This window comes from Nannospalax galili, unplaced genomic scaffold (genome assembly GCF_000622305.1).
Source record: "Nannospalax galili isolate Female #2095 unplaced genomic scaffold, S.galili_v1.0 scaffold1185, whole genome shotgun sequence".
In the NCBI taxonomy this organism is placed as follows: Eukaryota; Metazoa; Chordata; class Mammalia; order Rodentia; family Spalacidae; genus Nannospalax; species Nannospalax galili.
The window spans coordinates 1761630-1784776 of record NW_008353597.1 but is presented as its reverse complement, the minus strand read 5'-3'; the positions used below and the strand labels follow the sequence as shown (position 1 = coordinate 1784776).

The 23147-nt window shown below is 45.7% G+C and overlaps 1 protein-coding gene and 1 pseudogene across 2 annotated transcripts in view; both read right to left on the bottom strand.

Annotated features, from left to right (window-relative positions):
• The window catches only part of Maml2 (mastermind like transcriptional coactivator 2), a 355382-nt gene that overhangs the window by 29530 nt on the left and 302705 nt on the right, over positions 1 to 23147 (bottom strand). The gene's annotated exons all lie outside the window — the stretch shown is intronic.
• On the bottom strand, positions 3984 to 8688 carry LOC103748244 (annotated as a pseudogene). Its single transcript, XR_003846738.1, has 2 exons — positions 8581 to 8688; positions 3984 to 5400 (listed from the first exon to the last, which is right to left on the bottom strand). The product of XR_003846738.1 is annotated as a heterogeneous nuclear ribonucleoprotein A1-like (transcript).

The following is a 23147-nucleotide window of genomic DNA, read 5'->3' as shown; positions in this document are numbered from 1 at the left end:
CGGGATTATTTCCAGGTGTTCCCCACATCTAGAAAAGGTATTTGTGTGCTGTGTGTTTCCATTCAGGTTAGTGTCCTTATCCATCGCTGTCATAAATTAATGCTACCCCTTTATTATCTACTTTCTAATTCATATGCCAGAATCCAGGCAAGCCCAACACTGGTTAGCTGTTGTTTAGGGTGGGGGCTGGAGTGAACCTCTTCGGGATCCACCGCGAGCGGGCGTGCCTGGGCAAAGAGAACCGCAGCTCCCATCACCGAGGGTCAGGGAACCCATGCAATCTCATAGCAACAGACACCAAAACAGTTCCTCATTACAAGCCCTGTCCAACAATCAAGTCTTTAAGGGGAACAAAGGTTGACAGTGATTAATCATTAAGCGGTTCCTTGTTCTTGCCGCACTCGCGGTCTCCACCGCCTCCTACAGAGGCCGTCTGGCAGATTTCCTGTCTCTGCTCCACTGTGCCATGCCTGAAGGGACGCCCGGGCAGCTTTCTCACTGCTGCAATTTCAAATGCTCCAAACATCCCCAGTTTCCCTGTGCACATGTTTGACTTTTATTCGGAGCCTGGCAGCCTCTGAATGGATTTAGGGAACTGGAACACAATCACTCGTTCACTCCACATCTGCTTACTAGCTTATGCTCAACTACAGTATAAATTGACTAAACACTGTTTTCTAGACCCAACCTTGGAAATCTGTTTGTTTCCTTAACCAACCCACAGATGAGTAGATATACATTAGTGCTGTGGTTGGTGGGTGTGGATACCTTCAGCAGGGTATCTCTATGAAAACAGTTTGTAGGTTGATAAGGCACCTTGAAAGCCATCAAACCGTTTTCAAAAGTCTTCAGTTAGACATTTCATTTCACAAGGCAGCAGAGTTTAACTCCTGCTAAAGCCATGGTCATGTTGGTGTTTCTGATTCCTGGCTTAGGCACTAGTTATCTGTCTTGGTAGGTCACACCATGGACAGTACTGATCTTCACAGACTGGCTTGGAGGAAATTTTCCCCTCACTTTTAATGTGTAAGTATCATTGATGATGACCATGTTGTCTGTAAACTGGGGGTCAGGTGAATTGGGAGGACTGGTCATATACACAAACCTCCAAGAGCAGAGGGACAAGGTTATGGAAATAACAAAACAGGTGAGCAAGAGAAACATTGCTTTCCCAATAAGGACTGCCACTCAACAATGACAAAATGAGGTGCCGCTAAGGATTATTTGTGTTCAGTTCCCTCTTCAAATTCGCCAGGATTAAGTAATGTCCAGTTTCAAGCAGATGGAGAAGATTTTAACACATATACATCCATAGTGTAAAAGCTAAAGCAAGAAATCAAATGGCAAACTGTTGAATCTGTACCCAGCCCTTTAATACAGAGCTGTGGCATCTTTAAACTGAGTAGGAGCCACTGAGGATCAAACCAACCAACAGGCCTGCAGGCATAGGGGAGGGGCTGATGGGGCCCTACCCTTGACTGAGGAGAATTTGGCAGGTGATGGCTGCTGAGGGCAGGAGAGGCTGTTTTCTTCAGGGGTGTGGCCTCTGCTAGGCTGCCCAAGACCTGTACCCCCATGTGCATCTGGGGAGCACAAATTGGACTCAGTGGGGCACTAAGAAGAGGGAGGAAGGAAAGAAGCAACAGCCACAGAAAAGATGAGGTGGGGAGGATGTGGTGGTGGGGCCTCGGGGGTAAAATGGAAAGAGCAGGGTGGATCTAATCTAAATGCATTGTACTGATGCATGAAATTTCCAAAAAAAATGTAATAAAAAAAACAAACAAAAAGAAGGATCACCCCACTGTTGGAAACTAAGCTCTTTACTCAAATGCACCTGAAAGGGCTGCAGGATGGCAAGGGCTTCCTGAGATCAGAGCAGCCCCACCAGCAGCCCAATCAGAAAATGAGCATCTCTCAGCCACAGCCTCCCAGATGCACATTTGACACTAACATCAGTGAACTCCAAGCTGTGAGGGAAAACAGTGAAGAACTGTGTGTGTGTGTGGGGGGGTGTTTAGGGTTTGAGACAGTCACAGACAGCATCTTTAAGATCCATCCAGTCTCGGGATTTTGACTCAATTCAACTTATTGTTTTATGCTCTAACTCAGCTGGTACTTGTACATACATACATGTGCCTCCCCCACCCCGCACCCCAACAGGCACACATACACATAAATAAAAACAAAGAAGAAATCTTTAAGAAAATGAGTGGCGTTATCTGCAGCACGCTGTCAGGGTGGTCAAGAATGTGGAATTCAACCGGGTTTAATCCTGAGTAATTCAGTCTTGTGGTCTCTGATCTTGTTAGGGAAACAGGGACCATGAATTCAAGGATGTAAAGAGCTGATGCTCATGAATGTTTCATATGACAAAGCTCAGTTAATATGGTGACTATTATTATTTACTCCTCATTACAATTTAAAGGAAATAATATAATTTCATATGAGTATGCATCTGGGCCCAAATTTGTGGTTCCCAGTGTCTTAAGCCTTTGCTTGTCTCTAAGAAATGCATCTAAAACATTATTTGGGACTGTCTTTAAATACATCATTAGCTGGGCGTGATGGTGCGTGCCTTTAAACCTAGCACTTGGGAGGCAGAGGCAGGCGGATCTCTATGAGTTCAAGACCAGCTTCGTCTACAAAGCGAGTTACAGGCCAGCTGGGACTACAGGGAGACCCTGTTGGAAACAAACAAACACAAACAAAAAACAAAAACCAACTTAAATATATCATTAGGTTTGTTCTAGAGTCCTCTTGCTCAAAACTTTATTTAAACAGACCGGTGTCAGTGAGATTGGGTCTCTGTGTCTGAGCAAACAGGCCATTTGATTTGATGAAATGTGTAGTACCACTTTTACAGCTGCGTACAAGATGGCAAGCAGACACTGCCTGCATGCAAACAGGGGAAGGTGGGTGGGCAGTTCAGGGGAGAACATAGAGAACTCGTGAGGGGCAGAATGAGACCAACTAGAAGCGGGAGAAGGAAGAAGGAGGTGAGGAGGAGAGGGACAGGAGGACAGGAAGGAGGCGGAGGAGAGGGAGAGGTGGGAGAAGACAGGATGAGGATGAGGGAAGGGGAGAGGAGGAGGAAGGGGAGGAAGGGGAGGAAGGGGGGGGGGGGGGGGGGGGGGGGGGGGGGGAGGGGGGGGGGGGGGGGGGGGGGGGGGGGGAGGGGGGGGGGGGGGGGGGGGGGGGGGGGGAGGGGGGGGGGGAGGGGGGGGAGGGGGGGAGTAGGGGGGAGGGGGAGAGGAGGAGGAGGGAGAGGAGGAGGGAGGGGGAGAGGAGGAGGAAAGGGAGGAAGGGGAGGAGGGAGGAGGGGAGAGGAGGAGGAAGGGGAGGAGGAGGGTTAGGGTAGGGACTCAGAGATAGGATCAAGGGAAGGAGAGGTCTTGAAGAGCCTTGTAGGTGGCTGTCAGATATTTAGCTTTTAAATTGAACAACAAGGAAAGCTGTTAGAGAATTTTGAGCAGGAGTATGCTTGTGATGGGTGTGACATACCGGGTGAGGCGAAATGTGTAGGAAGAGGAGTTTCAGAGTATCGCTTTAAAGTTAAGTAGAAAATGGGGCGGAAGACAAAGGAATGTGGAAGGTTTTTTTTTTTTTTTCAAGAGAATCAAATCGTTTATTGATTACACATGATAATGGATGATACACAAACTTCATTCCCATCTAATATTTTATCTGGTACCATGATTCAATTTAGATATTGCATAGGATGTGCCAACAACCATTTTTTTATAAACAAATAATTCTGTGATGTTGCTTGGGTGACCCTTCCATGGTGAAACTCATTAAGGTCACAATAGTAACTGTCAGTTCAACTACGCCAAGGTTTATGAAGACAACGGCTTCTCCACCCAAGCAGTCATAAATAAATTTCAAATGGAGCCTGGCATCACCCTGAAGGAATTCTAACTTCACACTGTTGGGGAAGTATACCAAGATGTCTTCAGAGTAGACCAACTTTACACAGCACATTTAAAAAAAAAGACACATTTATTCAGCGTCATGATCAGACTATGTCATTAGCAATCAACAGCATGGGTGAAAGTCTACATTAAACCCTTTGTTGGAATGCTTTACACTTTCCACAGAACAGAAACTAAAATAACCTGTTATACAATTAGTCACAAATATAGTCCTGGAGTTTTTTGCCCATACACATGAGCATGTCTCAAACATGTCTTCTTTGCAGCAGCTTGGTCCTGCGACCGCTGTGCTTGGCTGAGTTCACAAACCTGCTGTAACCTGTAGCTTTCCCTGTCACTTCTCTGGCTCTCCTCTCCTGCTAAGCTTGCTTCCTGATGGTAAACTAGAATCTTCTGCCACTGCCATAGCTACTGCTGCTGCTGGAACTACCATAGCCACCTTGGTTTTGTGGTTTAGCAAAGTATTGGCCTCCACCACCATAAGGGCCAGAGCTTCTGCCTCCAAAGTTTCCACCCTTCATAGGTCCAAAATTTGAAGATTGATTGTTGTACCTCCCAAAATCGTTATAGCTTCCACCCCCCCCAAAAGCTCCCCCCTACCCCCCCAAATCCCGCCTCCCCCCCCTCCGTTGTTATAGCTGTCATAGCTGCCACTCCGGCCATAGCCACTGCCCTGGTTTCCATAACCCTGTCCACCACTTCCATAGCCTCTGCTTCCTCCAGAGTAACCAGGACCGCCTCCTCCATAACCACCATCATTACTAAATCCGTTATAGCCATCCCCACTGGCCCCATATCCACCACCATGGCTGCCACCAAAGCAACTACGACCAAAATTGTCATTGCCACCAATACCACCTCCGCGACCACCACCAAAGTTTTCAGAACCACTTCGACCTCTTTGGCTAGAAGAAGCATTAGCCATCTCTTGCTTTGACAAGGCTCTTTTTACTTCACAATTGTGACCATTCACAGTATGGTATTTCTTAATGACAATCTTATCCACAGAATCATGGTCATCAAAGGTGACAAAAGCAAAGCCCCACTTCTCTCCGCTGCCCCCATCAGTCATGATTTCAGTCACTTCAATTTTCCCATACTGTTCAAAATAATCTCGTAGGTGATGTTCTTCAGTGTCTTCTTTAATTCCACCAACAAAGATTTTTTTCACAGCTAAGTGGGCACCTGGTCTTTGAGAATCTTCTCGTGACACTGCTCTCTTTGGTTCCGCAACTCTTCCGTCCACTTTGTGTGGCCTTGTGTTCATAGCTGCATCCACCTCCTCCACGGTGGCATAAGTGACAAACCCAAAGCCCCTGGAACTTGGTGTTTGGATCTCTCACGACCACGCAGTCGGTGAGTGTTCCCCATTGCTCAAAACGGCTCCTCAGACTGTCATCGGTTGTTTCAAAGCTCAGCCCTCCGATGAAGAGCTTCCGCAACTGTTCGGCTCCTCAGGTGACTCGGACTTAGACGTGACGGGAGGAGACGAGAGGATTCAGTGATGCTTCCTTGGCCGTGTCAATAGGCAGAAAGGTGGAAGGTTTTGTTTTAAAGGTTGCTTTATACGTTTACAAGGGTGATTTAGAGGAAAATGGTAAATACCTTACTGATATAAACTATTACCCTTATTTTGTCTACTTTATAATAGATACAGTTTAGTATAGTAAGGTTTACTCATATATAGTTGATAAAATAGCAAATGACAGTAGTGGGCTTGGCTAGCGGAGTCTGCGTTGTGCCTGTGTATTCTTGACTGCTGTCCTCACCGTCACAGTTGTGCTGGCTACAGCAGTTACAGGACTTGACCTCTGTTACCTAGAAGCAGGCATTCGACCTTTAATGGAAGGTCTTCTGGGTGGAAATGCCTATTCAATGTGCTTCAGAGCCCCGGACGAGGGGCTGGAGAGATGGCTCAGCAGTTAAAAGCACTGGCTACTTTTGCAGAGGGCCCAGGTTTAGTTCCCAGCACTCACATGGCAGCTAACCACAGTCTGTAATTCCAGTTCCAGGGGATCTGATGCCCTCTTCTGACCTCCATGGGAAGTACATAACATGGGTGCACTTACATACATGTAAGTAAAACATTCATACACAAAATATAAATAAATAAATTTCTAAAAATCACAGACAAGTTTTATGTGAAGCAGTTAGAGCCACATAATAAAAACATTAAGGGAAGAATTAGCCAGTCACCTACTTCTGACCTAACTCCTGGCATCTCAGATTTTCTTTGGGCTAAGGTCACACAACTTCTTGAGTCCTATATATATAAATTTAAATCACTCATTACAGCAGCTAAAGCAAATAATAACATAGATGTAGAAAGAGATGCTGGGATTAACAAGCTACTGGAAACAGGCTAACTGAAGGCAGAGGTCATGTTTAGAAGGTACTAATCTTGGAAGGATGTTATTGTAATGGCAGCTCATTTTAAATAGTAGAACTTTTGTTCAAGCCAAGCAAGGAGGCTCAGTGGGCAAGCCTGATGATGTGAGTTTGATCCCTGAATCCCACATGGTGGAGGGACAGAACCAACTCTTGCAAGGTGTCCTCTGACATCTACATCTGTCCCTCAAACATAAATAAATGAGAAAATAATAACAGTTGAGATGCTAGACTGTAAGTCTTGCTTTGTATTTGGGATTCGGGAACATGGATTTCATTGTTCCTCTGAGTTGTCTAGTTAGGTCGTTTAAGCTGTTTGATTGATAAGTGCCATGCCACAGAGCTTTCCACTGATCAGATCTGTTCGGTGCATGGCCAGGGTCAGAGGGACAAGTCTGTGAAGGAGATAAAGGGGATAAAGGGGGTAAGACAGCTTTGTGTTCAGCTTGATAAGAAGGAAAGTATGGGGGGGCAGCCTTGAAGGAATCTCCTGGGATCTTACCTCAATGCCAAACCCCAGTAAAGGCCACCAGATTCAGAAAGACCACCAAGTGCAAGTGGCTAAAAAACAAACTGTGCCTTTAAGGTCCCCCCTTCCCGTGCCCCCCCCCCCCCCCCCCCCCCCCCCCGTTTCCCCCAGTCCCTCCCTTAAATATTCTGCGGTTCTTCGGCTCTCACAGCTGCCCCTTCTGCTGGTGCCTCTGTCCAGAATGTGCCCAGATAAGGGCACTGCTGGCTCCCCACCATTCAGCCCCCCCCCCCCCCCCCCGCGTCCTCTATTAGGTCCTCTTTCTAAAGCAGCTCCTTTTCCATAGCAAAGCCAGTCTGTCTTAGAGCCAGTTTCTCTTGATCTAGGCAGGTCGGTCAGTGCTTCTTAATCTTTAATATGCGCATGAATCACTTTGGGATCTTGTTACAAAGCAGTCTTTTCTGATGGGTGTTGGTGAGCAGGGTGATTGGGGCTCTGGGAATCTCCATGGGATTCAGGTGCTGCTCATCTGTAGACTGCACTCAGAACCATGAGATCCCAGCAACTAAAGCTCCAGAGGTGGCTGGAAGGCAGAGTGGCGTGCATTTACTGTGTGCCTGCTTTCTGGGCCAAGAGTTTCACAGATCTCGGATTTTTGCACCGCTGGGCGTGCATTACACCTAGGACTTTTCTTGTTCCAGGCAAATGCTCTCCCACTGAGCTACTACAGCCCCAGCTGTCATTTGTCCAGTGTACCGAGGACTGGCACCCTGTCTGATGGCAATCACAGCTCTTATTTCTCATTCACTTTCTCTGTCCATGGCTTAGGACACCTTGAAGACACTGTTAAATTTCAATTTATCAGTCACATAGATATTCCTTCTGGGTGTTGTGGTGTTCCGTCTGTCCCAGTGATCTCCACCTTGAGTCCCTGTCCTGAATCTGTCTGAAAGCCGGATGCTGTCTGGTATGATGAGGAAATGGTGTCCTAGTTTCCTGCTTTGCTCATTCTGTCCTGCATCACTGCAGTTAAATGGACTGTATGAATCAGAGACATGACAGATGGAATCCTGGGGATTAAGGTAGCAGAGAGCAGAGGGCTTCTAGAAGGATTAGTCTTTCCCCTAGTGGAGACAGAGGATGCTGGGGACCTGATTTGAAAAGCATCACTTGACCCTGTCAGCTATGTGAGTGCTGTTGGATATAGTTCATCCTTGTCTCTGCCCTTTTGAGGTTCCCCCAAATATCTATAAAGGAAAGAGTTCTAGAGTGAAGAGTCAGGACAAACAAGGTTTGGAGTGCTGCTGTGTGACCTCAGATTAGCTAACCCCTGAGCCTCTTTGCTAAGGTGTGAAATGAGACTGGGTACCTAGGTCACATATGACAAGGATGGCAAGGTCTCACAGGGATCAGAGGAAGGAGTGTTTGAAGAAGCATTCAGCCAATTAGAAAGAGCTTCATCATCTGAGAAAGGGTGTTGATGAGGAGGACGTTTGGAACAGATAGGTGGATGGACCAGGGTGGTTAGCATCAAGTCTAACCTTAACATTGATGACGATGGCATCTTTGGATTCAGTTAGACCCAGGTAGTTGTAACATCATAGCAAAGGGCTGTGAAGAGACTGTGAGGAATGAACTCGGTAGGTAGAGGTGAGATGTTCTCAGTGAGACACGGAGTTCTGAAAAACCAGGTAGATTAGGATGGCATTCTCTGCAGAGGGTGGGCTGAAACAGACTGTACCTGAGAGGACCCTCAGCTAATGAGGCCATTGACAGGAGATGCTGACTCACCTCTGTGGGGGCAGGTTGCCCACATTGCTTCCCTCTCAGCCTGCAGCCAAGATGGCAGACCAGGTTGGAGACCAGACATAGATGACAGACGCTGCCCGCTGATGGCATGATCATTTGTGCCTTTTGCCTGTAGGTAGTCTAGATGCCTCTGAAGAACTCTATTGTATTTATTCTCCATGTGCTGACTCGCCCAGCATGGCTCTCATGCCCACAAAGCTTTGCAGGTGCAGCTGGGCAGAAGTAGCTGGCAAACTTCCCTCACCCGGAGCCTGAACCACCATCCGTCAGAGGATAGATGTGAGATCATGTTAGCAGCTCCGCAAGGCACACTATGACATGCAGCCTCCCATCAGTGGAACAGGATCTATGGGGCTGTGATGGTTACTCTCCTTGCCAGCTTGATGAGCTCTAGAGTCACCTACAAGATAAGCCTTTGGGAGGCCTGTGGGAATAATCTTGACTAGGTTAATTGAGGTGGGAAGACCTGCCCACTGTGGGTGGCACCAATCCTTGGGTTGGGCTCCCGGACCGTAGTCAAAGAAGAAAGAGCTGAGCACAAGCATCAGCCAAGCACTGCTTCCTGACTGTAGGTGTGAATGACCAGCTGCTTCAGGCTGCTGCCCCGACTTCTCCATCATGAGGGACTGCGTCCTTGAACTGTGAGCCAAAATAAACTCTTCCTTCCTTAAACTGTTTTTGCCAGAGCATTGATCAAAACAACAGAAAAGTAACCAAAAGAGGGGCTATCAAGGAGTTGCAGACAGACTCCATAAGCTCTCAGAAGAGGTCCTGGAAATACACAGGCAGCTAGTGGTCACAAGGCTGTTCACCAGGTGTCTTTTTCTTATAAAAGTCACTCCCATCACAGACATTTGCAGGCACAGCACAAACAGGGCATGGCTGATAAACCCTGAGCAGAGAAGTAGTTGAAGGAGCAAAGGAAAAAGTCAGGTCCTTAAGATGAGGTGCTTCTTTCCAGAGACAGGACAAGAGGAAGTTTGCTGACCAAGGCCAGAACCATCTTTTAAAGATCTGTGTCCCGCAGGAAGGTGACAGGTTAATTAAACTGCAAGTACTTAGCTTTTCAGACTTGAGAACAAAAGATACAGAAAGATCATAAAAACAGAAAGCCGTGGAAGGCCGGACTGTCAAAGGCACAGAACTGCCAAGATAACGAAGACAGAAATACTGGTTAAAAGACATTCTGGCAGCGTTTGGGGGAAGTGAAACCAGGAGGAAGAAGACGTATTTTTTTTTTTAACGGATGATTCAGTATTTTCTCTAAGGGAAAATCATTTTACATTGGCAGTGGGAAAATTGTCAACAGAAAAGATGCAGCTGCCTTTTGAGGTGGGAAGGTAGGTGGATGACCCCAATTCCAATGACTTCTCAACTGTGCAAACTCATCTAAGCTGTTTAACCCCCCTGGCCCCCAAATTGTCTTCTAGTTTAACTGGATGTTTGAGTAATGCTAAACTTAGTGGAGTTCCAAACAAACTCAAGTTGTTAACTAATGTCAAGAAGTTCTCTAGTTCCCTACACTACCTCCTATTCTAGATGCATAGACAGAAATCCACAGCGCTAAAGGCCATGCCGGTCTTTGAGTAGGCTGCTGGTAAGCAAAGTTACACGGAAAAATTAGAAGACTGCCCCAGGCTTCCTACGAAGCACTAAGTTTCCAACCATTTCCAATGGCGGCTACACCTCATCAGCCTTAGTCCCAAGGGTAATTTTGGGGTCTCACCCACTTCCCCTTACAGAGGCCCTGAGTAATTCTCTGATGGGTTCCAGTATGATCATGGCTCCGATCCTCTGGAAACTCAGAATTCCTTTCCTCTGCTCTGCGCAGTCTCACTCAACCTTTCACACCCAACTGTGCTGCCATCTTGGAAAGTGTGCCGGATCAAATTGACCATAGTGTCTCAGTGTCCCTACGGCACTCTGTTCAAGCTGTCATTGTCTCTGGTAATAATCACCATACAAACAGAGAACAAAGAATCCTGTGCTAACGTTTAACGGGGACTTGCAATGTTCTAGACACCAGAGCAAGTACCAAATGCATAAAGTCCCACTGAATCTTCAAAGTGTGTCTAAAATTCTACTGTTATTTCCCTTTTCCAGATGAGGAAAATGAAGTTCTGAAAAGTTAAATAGCCCTTTCGGGCTGCAGATAACGAACATTTTAACTGCCCTTCGGAGTACATTGCTATGATTTGTCAATGTGTCAGTCTTCTCCCCTTTCACTAGAGTAAGAGTGTCCAAAGAAGAGGAATTGTGTTTTAGTTAGATGTATGTGTGCAGGCCTTCAATAAAAGACTGCTGAAATAAAAGATGAGTGGGTCTTCATTTGGTTACAAGTCAAGGAAGGTTCACAGAGCCACCCCAAGGAACCAATAACCTGTCAGTCGAAGTCTTAGAACCGTCAAGAGTGCACAGTTAAGCTTGACTTGGCCCTTTCGCTATCATTTTGTCTGTCTCTCACCCTCTGGGCATCAGCACAGGGAGTGTCAGTTGCTGAACTGAGATGATGGTTGTGTGTTAGGGGTCCAATCTTGCCTTCCCTGGGGGCGGGGGGGGGTGTTGTCCATGTGGCTGGCAGCGTACAAGCAAGGCAGGGCTGGGAGAGTGCCCTAGTCTTTACGTGATTGCTAGAGAGTTTTATTTTGATGGTGATCAAAATTATTCCTTTTGGCATCTTTGTGCTTAACAAATATGACTGAAATTGAACAAGGTATTGAAAAGACCTTTACTAGTGTGTGTGTGGGGGGCGGGGGGAGACTATGACAAAACACAGCACTTACAACTGAAGCAGGGTTAAGATGGTCTGAGTGGCCATAGTGGTGTCAAATGTAATCAGTTTTAGCATCTTTGTGAACAAACACATACAGCATGTCACCAAATCTACAGATATTGCTGACACCTGTCACAGTTCCTGCCGATAGGACTTTCTTGTCATGAGCCAATATAAGCCCTTCCTTCCTTAAGTTGCTTTTGTCAGGAATTTTGTCCCCACGACACATAAAGTAAATACAGCAATCAATAAATGCTTCCTGAATGGAAGGATTAATGAAGACAGCACCGTTGGAAGCTTACACTCCACCCACACGAAGTACAGGGCACTGGGAGGAAGTCTGGATTCTCAACTTCCATGGGCAGAGTGAGGAGCTAGACTCCAGGCTAGACTTAATAGATGTGTAAGAGGAACCTGTACCTCTGGAGGGTCTGCCTAAGGTTAATGCCCTGGGGTGAGCTGATGGGACTGATCACATAATTGGCTGCAGACAGCTCTGAACAAACAATCCTGTGAACCAACCACATTTTGTATGTGTTAATTCACCCATTCATTTAATTATTCACTGACATTTTATGGAGTGCTTTAAATCTAAGAACCTCACACACACATTATTGCTTTCTATTCAAAACAACTATGAGACACATACTATCATTATCCCATTTCCCTGGCAAGGAGGGCAAGTCTCGGAAGAGTTGAGTTCTTACGTAAGGTTCCTCTCTGACCAAAGTCCTTCTTACCCTCTCCTTTACACTTGTCTCTGACCTTCAGGAACTCAGATGTGAGCAACAGGCTCATGTAGAAATAGTCACAGAGAACTAAGGAGATGACTCAGGGTATAGGTGCCTGTTGCCAAGCCTGATGACCAGGGTTCAATCCCTGGAACCTACACAGTGGAAGGAGAGAGCTGACTCTTGCAAAGTGTCCTCTGACCTCTACATTTGTGAGCACACACATACATGCAAGGAATACCTGCCCACCCACAAATAAGTAACTGTGATCTTAAAAAGAGAATAATTACAGAGTGAAAAGTGCTCTGACAGGTGAGAACTGGACACGACAGGACCGCAGAAGGTATCAAATTCAGATCTGTGGAGGAAAGACGGGAAAAGATAGTTCCTCAGATGACGTGCTGACCTGGAGGAGGGTTGGGAGCACCTCGGGTTCAGAGGCAGAGACTCTAGGGTACAGGGTCATAGAACCTTCTGAGTCACTGTTCGTCCTTCCCTATGAGTGAGCGGACTCATGTGCAGACAATGTCCTTATGATCTCTGCTCTCTACGTCCTGCTTTGTTATTCAAGATTTGGAGGAAACTATCCCACAGCTTGAGATGAGTATTAGACTCTTTGCCCTGAACACTGATGGTTTTAAAAGTCCCATCTTCAGTCAGGTATCATCTCTCCTGACCACAGCCCTTCTGCAATCCTATCTCTTTACCCAGAAAGACTCTTCTTTTTCTTATAAACCTTTCTACCATTTTTTTCTTTATTGAACCTGCCTGTTTCCTGGTTACCCCTCAAGGCTTAGTTTAAACAAACATCTCTCTGGTAGACCTTCCAATCCCAAAGTTCAGTTGACTCCCCAATAATGTCCCCTAATCACCTCCCGCCATGCCACTCACGCTTTGTCCCTCCGTTACTCAACTACAGCCCCATTTACACATCAGTCCCCAGCTTTGGGCTCCTGCATCTTCAGTGGTCACAAAGTATTTGGAATGTAATTGGGATTCAGATATTGCTAGAATGAGAAAGCGAGTGAGCATGTATTTAATACATTTCCTTCTTCCAAAGGAGAAGAGTTAAATACTTTGTAGCGTCTTTTATCAGCGGAGCTAGATTGGAGAAAGGAGACATTGGAGAGAGGATTTGTGTGGAAGAGTCGGAGTGAAATGTGACACAGGTGAACAATGGCCACAGCTCCCTTAACACAGCAGTCTGCCAGACCTAGCACTGCCAGCATCCCATGCTCAGAGACTCCAAACACTCGGAGCATTTTTAAAGGGTATAGAGATGTTATTCATTGAGGGCAGGCCTTCTAGGCTCATGGTGACTGAACAGCACAGAAGAGAGATCTTCAGGGTGAGGCCATGGTCTCTTCAGGCCCCACTTATGCTATTATAAGCATTTTGTACTGAAGTTTACGTTTTTAAGTAGATCGATTTTTCATTTCAGTCCAAAGGTCTCTGTTTCTGAAATTTGCAACATCTACTAGGGGAGTGAAGAGTGAAACAATTTTTGAAAGATCAAGGAATCAAAAAAAATTCTTTGTTGAAGGACTGTGGATTTTCAATTTGTTCCACATGAGGCCATTTCAGGAAATTACCTTTTAACTGGTTCTCATCTTGTTTGTGCGGCAATATTTCCCAGGAAGGGATGGACCATGATCTAAGAGATTTTCACAGTGTAAAAATTCTACTAGTCCAAGGACAATGTCAGGTTTCCAGTTGCTGCCCTCTCAGAGGGACGCTTTACCTATGTGGGAGACCATTTTTTTTCCCAATTTTAAAAAGGGCCATAATTAAGACAAAATTATCCTTTCCTGTGAACATAATACAGAGAATGATTTGGATCGTGTCGTTTTCCAGTTGGTAGACATAGGCTAAGGTTGCAATAGGCAAAAAAACTTTTTTTAAAAAAGACTCTCAGAAATGGCTGGGTGACAGGCATCACAATATCTGGCCTCTTCTCTTCCCTGGTCCTATTTTCTTCATGGCGGACAAACTCTCACTTATTCACTGGCTTAAAGTGCCAACTTCTGCCTTCAGTGGAGGCAGAGAAATTGGTGGTGGAGCTTTGAGAAGAAAAGAGATGAAAGATGAGCCTATAGGTCACAGCTCAAGCTAGGCCATCCAGAAACCAGGAAGATCACTCCAAGGCCAGCCTGGGCTATGTAGTGAGTTCAAGGCCAGCCTGAGCTACAGAATGAGTCCCCTATCTAAGCAAAGAAAGAAAGAAGAAATAAAAGTTCACATGCAGAGAACCCCACTTCACGTCTGTAGGAAGCAAAGTGTTTTCATTAGCGTGTTGTCAAGACTACAAAATGCTTTTGGAAAGTGTTCTGCTATTAATATTTTTAAACACTCATAAGATTCATACAGAAGAAATAAGTTCAAAGATAGTGAATATATTTCTGAAAATAGAAAACTAAAAAAGGAGGTTTAAAACCAGGGTCTATGGTATAAGCCACTGAAATTTATATAATGTGCATTGACTTTGAAAAAAATGAATATATCAACAAAATAGCAATGAATATATGCTCCAGATGCAGACTTACAAATACGAGGACAGTTGTCATTTGAGACTACAGAAATTGCAAATCCATGAGAAAAGAGTGGGGTGTGTAACACACGCTTCTGTGACAACTGTCCACCTACATCACCTACACACGTTTCCATCAGCAGCTTGGGAGAAGCTCAGAACTCAAGCTGTGGAGATGGAGGAGAGTGCTCACAGTCTTCAGTGCTCCACAGGGGTGTGGTTCTGGAAGGAGGAGCAGCAACTGACTGGACAGAGAGCTGCTAAGAACCCCACCCCGGGGAAGAGACACTGAGTCTGCAGTGCCAACCCGAAACCTGAGAAGCCAAGGGCACTGCAAGGCTCCAAGCCAGTGCTGCAAGAGTTCCAGAGACCTCAGACGACCCTGACTCATTCATACCACTGTCAGTGTCAACAACGAAGGGCCGTTGTGTACCCTCTTCTTCCTCCTGAACCCCAATACTGATAGCCAGGGTACGAGTCGAGGCACAAGAGATGAAGAACCAAGGCTTGGTTTTTCTGGATCAGTACTTTCTACGACCTGGGGACAAGAGCAGTACTCACATACCTCAGGGTGAGTATGAGTACTAAGCAGGATGTTTGCCAGTTTATGCAAAGGGCATTGTACAGTGTTTAGCCTACCTTTCCTTCCACACTGCTCCACAATGCTTCTGCTCCAGTTTAGTTTACATTCAACAACCGAAGCAAACCTAGCTTTGTAGAAGGTGCTTGTCTACATTTCATTTCACTGATTCCTCCTAAGAACCTAAGAAATGGCTGTTTTTGTCCCCTCAAAGTTGTGAATGTGCATGCATGGGAAACTGTAAATAACTGTTTTCAAAACTATGTAAGAAGAATGATGTCATCTTCAGTGTGGGACATCTGAGAATAGTTGATGTGCTGGGGTGTGGAAGGCTGTTCAGAAAGGAAAGAGAACTCTCAAGGTATTTGAGAGTAACTAAAACAGTTCTTAGGGATTTTTCTTGGACTACAGCTTGGGAAAAATTACAAAAATATTCAGTAAATAAAATGATCCAGTTTCTCTCTCTCTCTTTCTCTCTCTCTCTCCCTCCCTCTCTCTCACCACTGCCCTTCTGGATCTCTACCAAACCTCTACTAAACCACCGCCCTTCTGGGGCTCATCTTCCCTCAGCCTCTAGTAAACCTTGGGATCAACTTGTTCCACAAACTTCCCTCCCTTCTGGCTCACTGCATATTTTCTGCTTTTCTCCCATCCCATTCTTTGTACTTTGTCTCCATCTACTGGCTGGTCACGCCACACTCTCATTGCAGGGTTTTCCTCTTCTCTCTCTCTCTCTCTCTCTCTCTCTCTCTCTCTCTCTTTCCACAATGCATTAAATACTGTGAGCAGAAGCTAAGTGTTTAGTAAATTCCAGTTGCTGGATTTCTGTCTTAAATGATTTAGATCTTTGTACATCAATGGCTTAAGTAGAGAAATTCTATCTCTGCCTTAGTTGACTCATAGCATCACATTTCCTCAAATTAAGACTGTCTGGGAGCTTGCTGAGCTGATGCACACCTGCAATCCCAGCACTCCGGAGGCTGAGGCAGGAGGATCCTAAACTCTAAGCCATTCTGGGCTACATAGCAAGACCCAGTCTTCAAATCCTCCTGAGAATATGGATCAGTTGGACAGCTCAAGCAAGTAGGTAGAAAAGCAGAATGGTACAGCACTTGAAAGTTTCGCAGTTCCTCATAAAGTAAAACACACAACTACCACATGACACAAAAGTCCCATTCCTAGGCATTTACCTAAGTGAAACAAAAATTTATGTTTCCACAAAAGTAAAATTAGAAACAGCTAAAACGTCTTCCAGTTGGTGCATGGATAAACACTGTGATACAGTCATACAGTGAAATACTCCCCACACTAAAAAGCATCCAACCACCAGAATACGCAGCTACAGGAGGAAATCCCACAGGTCCTGCGCTAAAGGACAGAGGCCAGATAAAAAGGATGCACGGTGTCTCAGTCCACTCATACAACAGTCTACACAACAGTACTACAGGGGTAGAAACCAGGTCGGTCTCTTTGGGACTAAGTGGCCAATTGCATGAGGACATGGGGGACTCTCTAGGGTGGGGGTGAAAATGTTCTTCTTAGTAGATTCTGGTTGTGGTGAGATGGGTGTGCATGTGTCAAAGTTTGAGAAACTGTATTCTGAAAAGATGAACTTCACAGTACATAAACAGCAACAATTCTTTTTAAAAAAACATTTTATTTTTGCCGGGCGTGGTGGCGCACACCTTTAATCCCAACACTCGGGAGGCAGAGGCAGGCGGATCTCTGTGAGTTCAAGGCCAGCCTGGTCTACATAGTGAGTTACAGGACAGCTCGGGCTACAGGGAGACCCTGTCTCAAAAAGACTAAAAAAAATTTTTTTTATTTTTATTTTATGTGTATGCGTGTATTGCCTGCCATGTAGGTAAGTGCACCCGTGTCGTGCAATGCCCACGGAGGACAGAAGAGGCTGTCAGATCCCCTGGAACTGGAGTTAGGGACAGTTTTTAGCTGCCATGTGGGTGCTGGGATTCGAACCCGGGTCTCTTGCAAGAACAGCTGGTGGTCTTACCGCTGAGCCGTCTCTCCAGCCCCACAACAATTCTAATAACAATTCTTAGTGATTTTTCTTGGACTACAGCTTGGGAAAAATTACAAAAATGTTCAGTAAATAAAATGATCCAGTTTCTCTCTCTCTCTCTCTCTCTCTCTCTCTCTCTCTCTTTCCACAATGCATTAAATACTGTGAGCAGAAGCTAAGTGTTTAGTAAATTCCAGTTGCTGGATTTCTGTCTTAAATGATTTAGATCTTTGTACATCAATGGCTTAAGTAGAGAAATTCTATCTCTGCCTTAGTTGACTCATAGCATCACATTTCCTCAAATTAAGACTGTCTGTGAGCTTGCTGAGCTGATATACACCTGCAATCCCAGCACTCCGGAGGCTGAGGCAGGAGGATCCTAAACTCTAAGCCATTCTGGGCTACATAGCAAACTACGAAAAAGCATATTCTACTGTCAAAGACAAACATTAATGCATATTATTTAAGCACTTTCTTCAAATGACAAGGACTTCATCAGTATCACCTGGGTTCTTGCTGTTCAGTTTCAGCTTTTATTCAGCCGCTTTCAACTCTCACCTGCCCCCAGGGCAGCTCCATCTGCTGTCAGTTCTGCTGCCTACTGGGCACAGCCTTACACTGCAGTCCTTTCTCCGGGTCTTACCATCTCTAGGTTGCAAGTTGCAGATAAGCGAGAACCATGCCCCCCCCCACCCCGGTGTGGAGACCTAAAAGCCCCACCTTGCATAGGTCCCAAAGGAAGTTACTGGGGAGCATGGCCTGGCTTGCTTTGAAAGTCTGAAGAATACTTCCACACTGCTGAGGAGTGCTTGATCAGCACATGACCATCCTTAAGATACACCCTGGGGAGGGCGGGGAGTTCCAGGTGCCTTTATAAGCTTTGGAACACCTGCAATAAAATGAGTCCCAGCTTGACTAGGCTCCCCGTTGTGTTTCAGTGTCCCCGGGTAATGGGGGTGGTGTGGGCTGGCTGCTTACTCATCCCCAATCCTCACCTCGCCGGGGGTCGCAGGTTCGAACCCCCCGGCACCCTGGATCTACCACATGGCCTATTACAATGCCTGGCAGGGCATGTTTGATAAATGCACCAGTTGATGCTCCTGTAATAAGGTCAAGTGTATGAGTTGCTCAGACTGTGTGTTCCTAGAAGACACAGGTTGTATATATATAATCTTGATCCAGGTCAATGCTCAGGGTATTTTTAAAATGCCTGGACCTCAGGGGATTGCGAGTGCGGTGATTTCTCTTTTGGATGGTGCATGGGCGGAGGGACGATCTGGTAGAGCCAACGGGAAAGTCTACCTCTAAGAAACCCTGGAGACAGGGCAATGTCAGTCCTCCAGGTTTGATTGGCTGAGTCCCAACTCTTATCGTGAGTTTTATTCGGGGCACTTAGAAGGGAGACATTCAGTTTGGATGCAGTTGGAATCACTAATGGGGAATGGCAGGTTTTCAGTTGTCTCTTAAGCTTGAAACTGTTCCCAGAGAAAAGATGATGAAGGGCTGCATTTGCTGAGCATGGAAACAGAAAGCTCTTCACAAAGGGTTTTAAGACAAGCCTTTGCTTTCTCATTATTTCAGTCCTTTACCTCCGGCTGTTGACCCGTCCTTGAATTTTAATTTCTTTAGGGAAAGAGTAACGCTCCTTATTAACCATTTTTCTTAAACCAGACTAAGTGCAATTACTGAATCTATTTTACTGCATACATGTTATGAATTCTTAGTTTTAGTAATTACAGCAAGTAGCTCAACAGGCTAAATATCTTACTGCTTTAGGTGGCCTGGGGCGGGGTGCTGTTATTGGGATCTATGACAACATAATGATCATTTGCAAAGCCAGGACTTATCTTCTATTTGATGACTAACACACTGGTTCTAAGAAGTGCAGAATCTGACCCCCATTGTCCTGTGCTCTCACAGTCAGGAGTTGGGACAGTTGTTAAAGTGTGTGTGTGTGTGTGTGTGTGTGATCTTTTATGTTTTAAAATGTTGACAAAAAATTTTTTATTAAACCATTAAAAGTTATTCCATCACCATACTAGAAGTCCACTTTTCATTTAGTACAAAAAAAACTTTGTAGGACTAGTAAAAAATAATAGGGTGACTGGAGAGATGGCTCAGAGGTTAAGAACACTGGATGATGTTGTAGAAGACCCAGGTTCGAATCCCAGCACCCACATGATGGCTGACAACCATCTGTAACTCCAGTTCCAGGAAATCTGAGACCCTCTTTTGTCCTCTGAGGATATTGCACAACATGGGTACACTTACATACATGCAGGCGTAACATTCATACACATAAAAAATAAAATAATTTAAAAATAAGAAAAAAAAATATGAAAAAATTTTAAATTTTTCACGGAATGCCCAGAATTCCTTATGCCAAAATTAACTTTTTATACTTTATTTATTATTTTTATTTTGTGTGTATGGGTATATTGCCTGCATGGTGTAAGTGCACCTGTGTCGTGCAATGCCCACAGAGGTCAGAAAACGGCATTGAATTTCCCTGGAATTGTAGTTATAAACAGTTGTTAGCTACCATGTAGGTGCTGGGAATCGAACCTGGGTCCTCTGCAAGAGTAGCCAATGTTCTTAACCACTGAGCCATCTCTCTAGCCCCTGCTAAAATTATTTTTGATACTTGGTTAAACATTTAAGAATAATTAGGCGTAAGAAATGCAAAGGCATGTCCTAAAGGCAGAATGGATGGCATTCTCTAGGACTGGACTTGAACTACCTGCTGAGAATTTGTGGTGGTCACACTCCGTCTAGTTAGCGTGTCACATGAGCAGGGCTCATGGTTCTAATCACAGGGCCAGTAGTACTGTCCCAGACCCTGTCATTCTGACTATCTGCTCTGGGCCACAACAGGGACTAAGGAATACCCGGAAGACTTGGATGAATAGATTCTAAGAATTATCTGCCTTTTTTTAACCTTTTGAAGTACTCTTAGCAGAAAGGGGCTGCGCTAGGGAGCAGACTCGCACCATGAGTGATGTGGGTAAGGCAGACCTTCAGAAACAGTGTCTGAATTCAAGTTACAAATAATGAAAAGAGATTGCTTGGCTGTCCAAAAGAGAACAGAGCAGAAGCTCAGGACCCTGTGCTAGCCAGCCAAGGAGACACCAGAGCCCAGGGAGGTTAAGGCCCGCAGGCCCTCTACCCTTGTGGGGAGGATGTGGCAAAGACACCCAGACTGGAAGAAATCTATTTGAAGCCAAGGATAAGTAATCATATTTTTAAAAACTAAATATGGTTTTTAAAAAAGTAGCGTGTGTTTTGGGCATGCCCACCATCTTGCCACAAAACCTCCTTTTGGAACAATGTGCTCTGCTGAGGTAAATCAAATTCTCTTGTTGAGGGCATGGAGTCTATGCAAGACGAGGAGGCTGAATCTGGCTGGAGGGTGGAGCCCAACTCTCTGTGGGCTGAAGTCACTGGGAAAAAGCTGCAGAGACCCTTGGAGAAGAAACCAGCTAAAAACAAGGTGGCAGGAAGGGACGCGCTCTGGAAGAAAGCGGTAAGGAGAGCCAGGAGACCACAGCGGCCCGCCCCACTCTCCTCTCGCTGTTTTCGCTCAACATTGGGCAGTCAAAGACCCCATGCATTCACCTAGAAGTTTGCCTTTACCAAGAGAGCTTGAGGAGCGTTCCTTGCCCTCAAATCCAGCAGTGCTTTGGGCAAAAGGAGATGAAAGGTAGAGGGTCAAACTTGGTGTGGAATACCTGGGGCACGCTGGGAGATTGTGCCCCAGTAAGGTACTTGCCTGGCTTGTGAGAGGCTCCAGCTTTATCCCCAGCACTGAAAACTAAAACAAAAACCCCCAAGCAAACCTGGGTTGAAGTCTTGGCTCCAGGCTTGTGATAGGAACAGGCTTGGTAGCCTCTCTCTGTTCTGCAGTTTTGGGATCTAGGAACTAAAGTTCACTGTATGCACATCTCAAAAGCTGTGGGGATTAAATGTGAAAAAGGTCTGAAAATCTGCCTGGAGCACAAGGAAACCCTCAGAAAAATGCAATAACTGAATGTGATAATGGTTCAGGCTTCATGGTGCTGTGTGCTTGGGATCAGAAATGCAGGATGCTGAGGCAGGAGAATCAGAAGTCCCCAGTCAGCCTGGGTCAGTGTCTTAAAAACCCAATCATAACCAGGGTGGAAAGGTTTAATGGGATGGGGTGGGGCAGAGAGATGGGGAGAGGAGGGTGTGGAGGGCAGTCAACCAAAGGTAAGGATGTATGGGAACGCCACAGGGAAACTTGCAAGAAACATAAGCAAAATCCAGATCCAAATGAATACCCCCCCAAACAACAAAAAACCCCAAATGAATCAGCATAGAGATTTTTAAAAACTGTAACACAATGCTATGCTTATCTGAAGAATTTTTTGGAAAACAGTTACTTCTCTGAGCCTTAGAAGAAAGAGGGCGTGCGTGCTGAGGCTTCAGCAGGGGTGTGTGTGTGTGTGTGTGTGTGTGTGTGTGTGTGTGTGTAAGACTGAAGCTCACCCTGGAGGGCGTCTGTGTTAGTCACTTTTCTGTTGGTGTGATAAAATACGTGACCAAGGGAGCTTATAAAAGGAAGAGTTTGTGCTTAAGGTTCCAGAGGAATCAGAATCCATCATGGTGGAGAGGCATCCGTGGCAAGAGGTGGTCAGAGCAGAAAGAGGAGCTCTCACATCTTGAAGCAGATACAGGGAGCAGAGAGTGACTGGAAATCTGGCAAAGCTTAAGAACTCTCTAAGCCTTCCCCCAGTGACGTGCTTCCTCCAACATGGCCACACCTTCCAAGACCTCAAAACAGCTACCAACTGGGGACAAAGTGTCTAGACACTTGGGGCCTATGGGAGACATTCTCATTCAAATCACCACGGCTTCCTTCCTCACACATGGGGAGTGGCTGAGCATTCATTCATCTTAAACCTTTGCAGGCTAACACAGGCAGAGAAGACACAATAATCACCCAACATGGCCACACCTTCCAAGACCTCAAAACAGCTACCAACTGGGGACAAAATGTCTAGACACTTGGGGCCTATGGGAGACATTCTCATTCAAATCACAGCTTCCTTCCTCACACATGGGGAGTGGCTGAGCATTCATTCATCTTCAACCTTTGCAGGCTAACACAGGCAGAGAAGACACAATAATCACCCCTTATATCCCTGGGACTGGCTAGTCAGAGTGACAATGGTGGTAAGAAATGTGTGTGAGCAGAGGAAGTTTTAGGCTCCCACAACAGGGTGGTAAAGAGGATTAAACTGAACCAGCTGTGGTGGTGCACAGCTTTAATCTCAGCACTTGGGGAGGCAGAGGCAGGTGGATCTCTGTGAGATGGAGGCCAGCCTGGCCTATATAGCTAGTTCCAGGCCAGCTGTCTCAAAAAAAAGAAGATACTCTGTGAATCTGGGGCTTATTAAACCTCTTATTTTGACAGTGAGTGGGGAATTATATATGATGATTCATGGCTATGTTGAATCACATCACTATTTTGAATTAGACATTTAACTAAGAAATCATTGTAAACATAACTTGGGCTGAGATGCTATGATAGAAATCCTGGCATACAGCTAACATGGTTGCTTATGCCAGTCTCCACACCTTTTGTGGTATTTACAAGCACCAGAAGGCTTTCGTCCCGCCTTTCCTTCCAGTTCAGAGGACAGTAACCCTAGACCCGGAGCATACCTGGAGGAGCACCATCTCAGAGGACCTAGAGCTGGGCAGATCACTCTGAATCTGATCCTGGAAACTATCAGGCCCAGCACCAGCCAGGTTGTTCCTGCACTACAGCTTGGAGCCAAGCTGCCTGGGCTCCTGCCAGGGCTCACTGCCTGCCCAATCACCAGATGCATGCTGGGATAGCTCTGTCTGCATGCCAAACTTTAGCTTGTTTTTCTTTACAGCAACTAATGCCTCTG